The sequence below is a fragment of the Rana temporaria genome, chromosome 2, assembly GCF_905171775.1.
Source record: "Rana temporaria chromosome 2, aRanTem1.1, whole genome shotgun sequence".
Taxonomy (NCBI): Eukaryota; Metazoa; Chordata; class Amphibia; order Anura; family Ranidae; genus Rana; species Rana temporaria.
In genome coordinates, this window is record NC_053490.1 from 370,730,714 (window position 1) to 370,740,627 (window position 9,914).

Here is a 9,914-nt window from a genome sequence, read left to right on the forward strand (position 1 = left end):
AAAAAAAAAAAGCTCTCATTCCATTGCAGCTTGGTTCCTACATGTGTGATGAACTGAGCATGCTCAAACACTTAGAAAAAAAATATCCTTTCTTTTTAAAAGGTGAAAAACACTCATTGGATGCTCATAGAGCGTGGTTTGGGTTAATTGCAGGTGTGCCCAATTACAAGCTCACCCAAACTAGAGACTGCAATTTGTTCATGTGATTTCAATTGCTTCATTACTAGCACTGTTATAAAAAGCTTGGATCGATCAGTCCTCAGCTGCCCTCAGAAGGGGCAGGCTGGCAGAAATGCTGTTGCTAAACACAAATGTGGTTTGTTGCATGGGTTTTGTTTTATTTTGCCAATGGTTTTGGTTTATTTTTAAATAATGTTCACTTTGATGTATTTGTCTATGTGGCCTTATTTTATGAAAAATGTGTAAAGCTATGGTTAATTAGAATTTTGAAATGTATTTTTGTTTGTCTTTTTTTGCTTTCCTTGTTTTGTTGACCAATAAAAATTACTTTAAAATTGTTAAGTTTGTCTTTTGTTACTTTTTCATGCTACATATGTTGACAGCTGCAGCTGAACTAGGTTTGGGCCTAACAAATTATGTGTGATTTTTGTCTAAGCTTCTTTCCTGGTGTGTAATCATGAAATGTTTGCCATGTTTATTCTCCCTGACTTTAAAGACAAAAACTGGTAAGTATTTTATTTGTTCTGCAGTGGTCCTCAGCCCTCAAGTACCCCCGACAGGACATGTTTTGGGGATTTCTCTTATCAAGAATTGCTGTCCAGACTATTTTAAAGCACATGTGCAAGATGAAGGAAAACCTGCAAACATGGCCTGTGGGGGGGGGGGGGTTTGCTATTGGTGGACAGGCTTGACGTGCTGATTTACAGCACTGTGCTTAAATCTAGCGCAAGGCAATCCTATTCAAATTGTGGGTGTTTGAGGGAAGCCAAGTGAGTGTTAGAACCCCTGCTTTGTGTTTTTTTATTTTTGTGTTGAGCTTTGTGTCCCTTTTCTTAAAATTGGCTTCACTTCCTGTCACACAGCTGAACAGGAAGTGAGGTTAAAACCCTACCAGTGTCATTTCTTGGGGACACCGGTCAATCTAACTAGTGTCCCCATTAAGCAAATTGCACTCCAGCACTGCTGTGTACACCCCAAATCATGGGTCTTCAAACTACGGCCCTCCAGTTGTTCAGGAACTACAATTCCCATCATGCCTAGTCATGTCTGTGAATGTCAGTGCATTACAAGGCCTCATGGGATGTGTAGTTCTACAACAGCTGGAGGGCCGTAGTTTGAGGATCCCTGCCCCAAATGATTATTTAGTTTGGGGTTTAGTAAAGGCAAAGCCACTCTGCAGTACAAGCATAGTTGCTGAAAATCTGAGAGGAAGCACTGATGGTTTTAACATCCAATCCTGTAGAAGCAAAGTTGTTTTGTTTTCTTCCTTACTTTGCACTTGTAGGAGTGGATTTGCCTTTAGTAAATGGACCCCAAAGTCCAAGATCCCTAATAATTTGGGGTGTACACAGCAAAATGCTAGAGTGCAATTTACATAATGGGAAACTATTTAGATTGATCTCTGTGTCCACAAGAAAATATATTAGTAAGGTTTTACCCTCACTTCCTGTTTGGCTATGTGACAGGAAGTGAATGAATTAGAAAGGGTGAAGACACCTCACAAATGTTGTCACTATCAGGGGTGCAGACATCCCCAAAAAAATGAGCAGATAATACTTATTTGCAAATTAATAATTTTTTAGTTAACATTGGGTGGGGTGCTCTAACACACACATTCCTACATATTAGCAACGCTCTATCCTGGCCTATTGGCATGGTTATATTTTCTTAGGGCTCTCAATAAAACTCTATGAAATTTGTGCTTAAACTAGAACCAGGGGCGGACTGACAACTCATGGGGCCCCCGGGCAATAGAAGATTATGGGGCCCCTCTGGCTTACAGATGACCACCACGCCAGGAGGTAGTGCAGAGGCGGGCAGCTAAAATCTTGGGATATTCACATTAAAAGCATGTCATTTTTGGACATATCAGGGACAGATCTAAAAAAAACACAGATTTTTACATACTGTCCCTGGTTTTACTGAGCCTGGCAACCCGGATGGGGCCCCCTAGTGGCATGGGGCCCTCGGGCAGTGCCCGAGTGACTCAATGGTCAGTCCGCCCCTGACAAGAACTATAATCAACAAGTTTTATTTTCTTTCATTTTGGATAGAGTGAGGGAGGGTTATAGGCCCTGTCAGTTTATTTTGTATTATCTGTGTCCAATTGGGGAGATTTGCCTTCACTTCCTGCCCCATAGCCAAACAGGAAGTGAGAGAAAAACTATGCAAATTAACCACTTCCCGCCCAGCCTATGGCCGATTTACGTCCGGGAAGTGGTTACACAATCCTGACAGGACGTCCTGCAGGATTTCATGCCGCACGCGCCTGTGGGGGCACGCAGCGCGGCGATCGGTGATGCGGGGTGTCAGTCTGACACCCTGCATCTCCGATCTCGGTAAAGAGTCTCTCACGGAGACGGAGACTCTTTACCACGTGATCAGCCGTGTCCAATCACGGCTGATCACGATGTAAACAGGAAGAGCCATCGATGGCTCTTCCTCACTCGCGTCTTACAGACGCGAGTATAGGAGAGCCGATCGGCGGCTCTCCTGACAGGGGGCGTTCGCGCTGATTGTTTATCAGCGCAGCCCCCCCTCGGATCACCACACTGGACCACCAGGGATGCCCACCCTGGACCACCAGGGTGTGCAAAAACAAAAAAAAAATAGAACAAAAAAACAAAAAGCATTAAAAAATAAGAAAAAAGATGCCAATCAGTGCCCACAAATGGGCACTGACTGGGAAAATCAGTGCCACCCCACAGTGCCCATCCATGCACAGTGCCCACCTATCAGTGCCCACCTGTGCCACCCATAAGTATCCATCAGTGCCACCCATAAGTGCCGCCCATAAGTATCCATCAGTGCCACCCATAAGTGCCGCCCATCTGTGCCGCCCATGAGTGCCCATCAGTGCCGCCTATGAGTGCCCATCAGTGCCGCATAGCAGCGCCGCCAATCAATGCCACCTCATCTGTGCCGTCAGTACTACCTCATCGATGTCCATCAGTGCCATCTCATCGGGGCCCATCAGTGCCGCCATATCAGTGCCCGTAATTGAAAGAGAAAAACTTATTTACAAAAAAATTAACCTAAAAAAAGAAAAAGGTTTTTTTGTTTCAAAATTTGCAGTCTTTTTTTAGTTGTTGCGCAAAAAAAAAAACGCAGAGGTGATCAAATAACAACAAAAGAAAGCTCTATTTGTGGGGAAAAAAGGACGCCAATTTTGTTTGGGTACAGTGTTGTATGACCGCGCAATTGCCATTCAAAGTGCGACAGTGTTGAAAGCTGAAAATTGGCTTGGGCGGGAAGGTGCGTAAGTGCCTGGTATGGAAGTGGTTAAGGGAATCCAGTGCCCCCCCAGAACTAGTGTGTGGGTCCCCTGAAAATTACTGGGCGGGGTTATACAAAAACAGGGTGTGACCTTGACAGGAAGGGGTGGGTCATTTTTCTATTAGGAGGTGCAGATATGTAGTCAGGCCTAGGGCAGAACCAAACCTTAATATACTACTGCATATTAGGGCTTATTTAGACCGGAACCGATTTACAGCGTGTTTTTATATTGTGGGAGGAAACCCACGCAGGCACAGGGAGAACATGCAAACTCCATGCAGATGCTGTCACGGGCGGGATTCGAACCAACGACTCTTTTGCTGCTAGGTCAAAGTGCTATACACTACACCACTGTGGTGAACGAACATGATTGCAGCTGAAAGCATGAGATCTTTTTTTTTTTTTTTCAATACCATGCTTTCCAGCCTTATTGACCCCGCCTCTCTCCATAAAGAGGACCTGTCACACACTAGTCCTATTACAAGGGATGTTTACATTCCTTGTAATAGGAAGAAAACTGATCATTTTTTTTTTATTTTTTTATTTCAGTGTAAAACATTATAAAACTAAATAAAAATAAATAAGAAAACCCCAAAAATAAATTTTAAAGCGCCCCGTCGCGACGAGCTCGCGCACAGAAGCAAACGCATACGCGAGTAGCGCCCGCATATGAAAACAGTATTCAAACCACACAAGTGAGGTACCGCCGCGATCGTTAGAGTGAGAGCAATAATTCTAGCCCTAGACCTACTCTGCAACTCAAAAAATGCAACCTGTAGAATTTTTTAAACGTCGCCTATCGAGTTTTTTAAAGGGTAAAAGTTTGACGCCATGCCACGAGCGGGCGCAATTTTTAAGCGTGACATGTTGGGTATCATTTTACTCGGCGTAACATTATCTTTCACAATATAGAAAAAAATTGGGCAAAATGTATTGTTGTCTTATTTTTTAATTCAAAAAAGTGATTTTTATCCAAAAAAAGTGCGCTTGTAAGACCGCTGCGCAAATACGGTGTGACAAAAAGTATTGCAATGACTGCCATTTTATTCCCTAGGATGTCTGCTAAAAAAAAATATATAATGTTTGGGGGTTCTGATTAATTTTCTAGCCACAAAATTGTGATTTTCACATGAAGGAGAGAAGTGCCAGAATTAACCCGGTGGGCAAGTGGTTAAAGTACTCATGGCTATAAAGAATAGAGTCATTGCTCATTAAAAAAAAAAAAAAAAAAAGGGGGTCCCTCCAAATTAAATTACCAGGCCCTTCAGGTCTGGAATGGATATTAAGGGGAACCCCGCCGTAAAAACCCCAAAAAAAAAAGACGTGCGGTTCCCGGCAAATATCCATTCCAGACCCTTCAGGTCTGGTGTGGATTTTAAGGGGAACTCCACCCCAAATTGAAAAAAAAAATGGCGTGGAGTCCCCCTAAAAATCCACACCAGACCCTTATCCGAGCACGTTGACCTGGCCGGCCGCAGAAAAGAGGGGGGGACAGAGTGCGGCCCCCCCCCCTCTCCTGAACCGCACCAGGCCACATGCCCTCAACATGGGGAGGATGTCCCCATGTTGATGGGGACAAGGGTCTCATCCCCACAACCCTTGCCCGGTGGTTGTGGGGGTATGCGGGCGGGAGGTTTATCAGAATCTGGAAGACCCCTTTAACAAAGGGGACCCCCAGATCCTGACCCCCCCCCTGTGTGAAATGGTAATGGGGTACATTGTACCTCTACCATTTCACCCCAAAAAAATGTCAAAGTGTTAAAAATGACAGTAGCCGGTTTTTGACAAATCTTTTAATAAAATCTTCTTTTCTTCTTTCCTTCGGGCTTCTTCCGCTGCTTCTTTCTTCTCGTCAACATCTTGCCCGACGTGTTCTTCTATCTTCTCCGTCCGTCCTTCCGCCTTCTGGTCCCGCATCTTGCCCGTTGTCTTCTCCGTCCGCCTCCTCGTCCGCATCTTGGGTCTTCTGCGGTCTTCTTCTCGGTCCGCCACCTTCTCGTCCCCTGCGTTTGAATTGTAATTGGCCGCCGTTTTCCCGCTCCTGGGACCCGCCCCCCTCTGACGCCACAAGTAAACTCCTTAGAAGGTCATGTGCGTCAGAGGGGGGCGGGGTCGCAGAGCGTCACACAGCGGGGGAATTCAATTTCAATCGCGCCGCCCGGAGAAGAAGTTCCCGCCGTGTCACACTCATGTGACCCCGCCCCCCTCTGACGCACATGACCTTCTAAGGAGTTTACTTGTGGCGTCAGAGGGGGGCGGGTCCCAGGAGCGGGAAAACGGCGGCCAATTACAATTCAAACGCAGGGGACGAGAAGGTGGCGGACCGAGAAGAAGACCGCAGAAGACCCAAGATGCGGACGAGGAGGCGGACGGAGAAGACAACGGGCAAGATGCGGGACCAGAAGGCGGAAGGACGGACGGAGAAGATAGAAGAACACGTCGGGCAAGATGTTGACGAGAAGAAAGAAGCAGCGGAAGAAGCCCGAAGGAAAGAAGAAAAGAAGATTTTATTAAAAGATTTGTCAAAAACCGGCTACTGTCATTTTTAACACTTTGACATTTTTTTGGGGTGAAATGGTAGAGGTACAATGTACCCCATTACCATTTCACACAGGGGGGGGGTCAGGATCTGGGGGTCCCCTTTGTTAAAGGGGTCTTCCAGATTCTGATAAACCTCCCGCCCGCATACCCCCACAACCACCGGGCAAGGGTTGTGGGGATGAGACCCTTGTCCCCATCAACATGGGGACATCCTCCCCATGTTGAGGGCATGTGGCCTGGTGCGGTTCAGGAGAGGGGGGGGGGCCGCACTCTGTCCCCCCCTCTTTTCTGCGGCCGGCCAGGTCAACGTGCTCGGATAAGGGTCTGGTGTGGATTTTTAGGGGGACTCCACGCCATTTTTTTTTTCAATTTGGGGTGGAGTTCCCCTTAAAATCCACACCAGACCTGAAGGGTCTGGAATGGATATTTGCCGGGAACCGCACGTCTTTTTTTTTTTTGGTTTTTACGGCGGGGTTCCCCTTAATATCCATTCCAGACCTGAAGGGCCTGGTAATTTAATTTGGGGGAACCCCTACAAATTTTTTGGTTTTTTTTATGAATCAATCCCTTTAGAATTGTCAGAGCCGACAATTCATTATAGCCGCGTGTGAATTTTTAAATGACTTTTTTCCTTCAGAATGTCACTTTGTGCAGGGGGAGTTCTAAGTGCGGGAAAAATGCGCTATTTCACATGCTGACATTACACCCCCCCTAGGTACGAAATTTAAAGGAATATTTCACTTTTATTGTTTCACTTTAAGAATTATTAATTTCACTGCTCCCGAAAAAACGGCCGTTTTAAAAAATAAAAAAAGCATTGATACATGTTCCCTGGGGCAGGACTGAGGTCCCCAAACACTTTTTAGGACAAAACTTGCAGATTAGCCTTTAAAATGAACACTTTTGATTTCTCCCATAGACTTCTATAGGGAGTTCGGCGCGGCTTTACATATTAGTTTCAATGCGCCGGCTGCTACGCTGGTTCATGCGCCTGATTAAGCCTCCACCCGGAGTACTAATTAATGCATGAACCAGCGCAGCGCACATAGCTTAGTAAATCAGGCCCACTGTGTTTATTAGATCTGACTGGGAACCTGGATCACATCCTGATCAGCATGTCAGAGAAGATTATACAGCATTCTTGCTGCTAGGTGACCAGCTGGGGGCTCGACTCTCTATAACCAATAGTGCCAGCCTTCCCCTGCATGTACCCATAATGTCACCAGCACTATGTCCTAATAGACTGCCGCCACTGCCAAGGAGACAAATGCCAGACCAGTGCTGTCGATAGCAGGGACAGGAAAGCAGGGGAACCCCACAGTGGCAGAACACCAGGGCCCGGTGGCAAGACAACCTTTGCAACCCCGATAGTTCTCCTACTGCTTTGGACCCTTATATTTTCTTGGTGTGCTGGTGACATATATCTCTTGTTTTCTGCCACCCTGGAGGGAGCTCACTGCAGAACATGTGAAAGGGCCCGTTGTGGGATTGTAGTAAAGGGCCCCAGGATATATATATATATATATATATATATATATATATATATATATATATATTTGCATTTTATAGTTGCCCCCCCTACTTTTGTCCCTGTCCCCCCATGTGCTCCCCCTAAATATGAAAGCTGGAGACGCCACCATGTGTGGTAGAAAGACGAGGCAGAGAGCAGGCCACACAGCTAATATCTTTGCAGAGAGAGGATGCATGAGCATGTTTGTCAGGGCTGACTAGTAACAGGATTGCTATAGAGGGCAGAAAAATAACTGTTTCCAAAAGGTCACACCCTCGCCGGTCAGAACATCAAGCCTCCATTCCGACTGGAAAAGGAGATACCGCAATGTTTCTGACCTGCAATGAAGAAACTATAGTAATAGGAGTGTTTCAGTACCATTGTCTAGCAATCCTATTGCACTAAAACCGCATTTATTTTTAAAATAAATAAACAGGGCCTGGGCTTTCCTTGCGTCAGAGGGAAACGGGGTCACGTGACGGGTGGCCCCACCGTCACCTACATAAGAGCTGTCACTGCTGAAGAAGCGTCATTCGCCGGGCTGTCTCCAGTGGAGACAGGTAATGCGTGCGCTGGATGGACATCTCATTGCTAGATACTGGATGAAGAAGAGATCTTATCATTGCTTTTTTATTATTTACACTTTCTTTGTTAAATGGTAGAGGTTTAATGTAGCCCATTACCAATTCACATGGGGGGCCGGGATCTGGGGGTCCCCTTTGGTAAAGGGGCCTTCCAGATTCCGATAAGCCCCCGTCCGCAGACCCCCACAACCAACGAGCAAGGGCTGTGGGGATGAGGCCCTTGTCCCCATCAACATGGGGACATGGTGCTTTGAGGGGTCACAGACCCCCAAAGCATCCTCCCAATGTTGAGGGCATGTGGCCTGTTACGGTTCAGGAGAGGGGGCGCTCTCTTGTCCCCCCCTCTTTTGCTGCGGACTGTCAGGTTGCATGCTCGGATAAAGGGTCTGGTGTGGATTTTTGGGGGGAACTTCGCACCATTTTTTTTTTCAAATTTGACACAGGGTTCCCCTTAATATCTATACCAGACCTGAAGGGCCTGGTAATTGAATTTTGGGGGACCCCCACGCTTTTTTTTTATGAATGACTTTTCTCTGTATTACCGGGAGTCGACAATTCATTATAGCCGCATGTTTTTTTCCTTCAGAAATGACACTTTGTGCAGGGACAGTTCTAAACATGGGAAACAGTTCACATGCATACTATACACCCCCCCCCCCAGGTATGAAATTTAAAGGAATATTTCACTTTTATTGTTTCACTTAAAGCATTATTAAAATCACTGCTCCCGAAAAAATAGGATTCTATGCTCACCGTAAAATCTCTCTCTCCGAGTTCATGGATGGACACAGCCTTAATCTTGACTTAGTGGGTATTAGCCTTCCTTTAGGAGTGACTAGGCAGAAACTTATATATAAAAGGTTAACTTATCATACACACCCTATAACCCCGTCCGGGGGTGGGCCCTCTGGGTATAATCCCTCTCTCTGCATCTCGCAGATCAGTTTGTCAAAAAGTAGTACAAACATAAAAAGGAGGGGAACTCAGAGAAAGAGATTTTACGGTGAGCATAAAATCCCATTTTCTCTCTCGTTCATGGATGGACACAGCCTTAATCTTGACTTAGTGGGACGTCCCAAAGCAGTGTCAAAAAAAGAGGGGTAGGAACAGCAAAAAATTAAACTTCACCCCAAAACAAACAGAGCTCCTCCACTGAGGAGTTGCAACTCTAAACAGCTGCCTGCAAAACATTGCGACCGAAAGAAGCATCCGAAGATGCACTCACATCAACCTTATAGAATTTGGTGAAAGTGTGAGCGGACGACCAAGTCGCCGCCTTACACACCTGGGAAACAGACGCTTGATGTCGGAAAGCCCAGGAGGCACCTATTGCCCTGGTCGAATGCGCCGTGATAGGAAAGGGGGGCGCCTGACCCCTTATGGCGTAAGCCTGAATTACTGTCTGTCGGATCCACCTAGAGATGGTGGCCGATGACACCGTTAGGCCTTTCTTGGGACCAGCCACCGAAACAAACAGTGAGTCTGACCTCCGGAATGGAGAAGTGGTAGCTAAGTATACTCTCAGCGCTCGGACAACATCCAAGGAATGCAACGTCGTCTCCCTAGGGTGCAACGGATTAGGACACAAGGATGGAAGTACAATGTCCTCATTGAGATGGAAGGCCGAGACGACCTTAGGTAGAAAAGATGGCTGCGGACGCAGCACCACCTTATCCTTGTGGAAAATTAGGTAGGGAGCCCTACATGATAAGGGGGCCAGCTCAGAGACTTGTCTAACTGACGTGACCGCCACCAAAAAGACCACCTTCTGAGAAAGTGTCAATAAGGGAATCTCACTAATTTCTTCAAATAGTGCCTTCTGA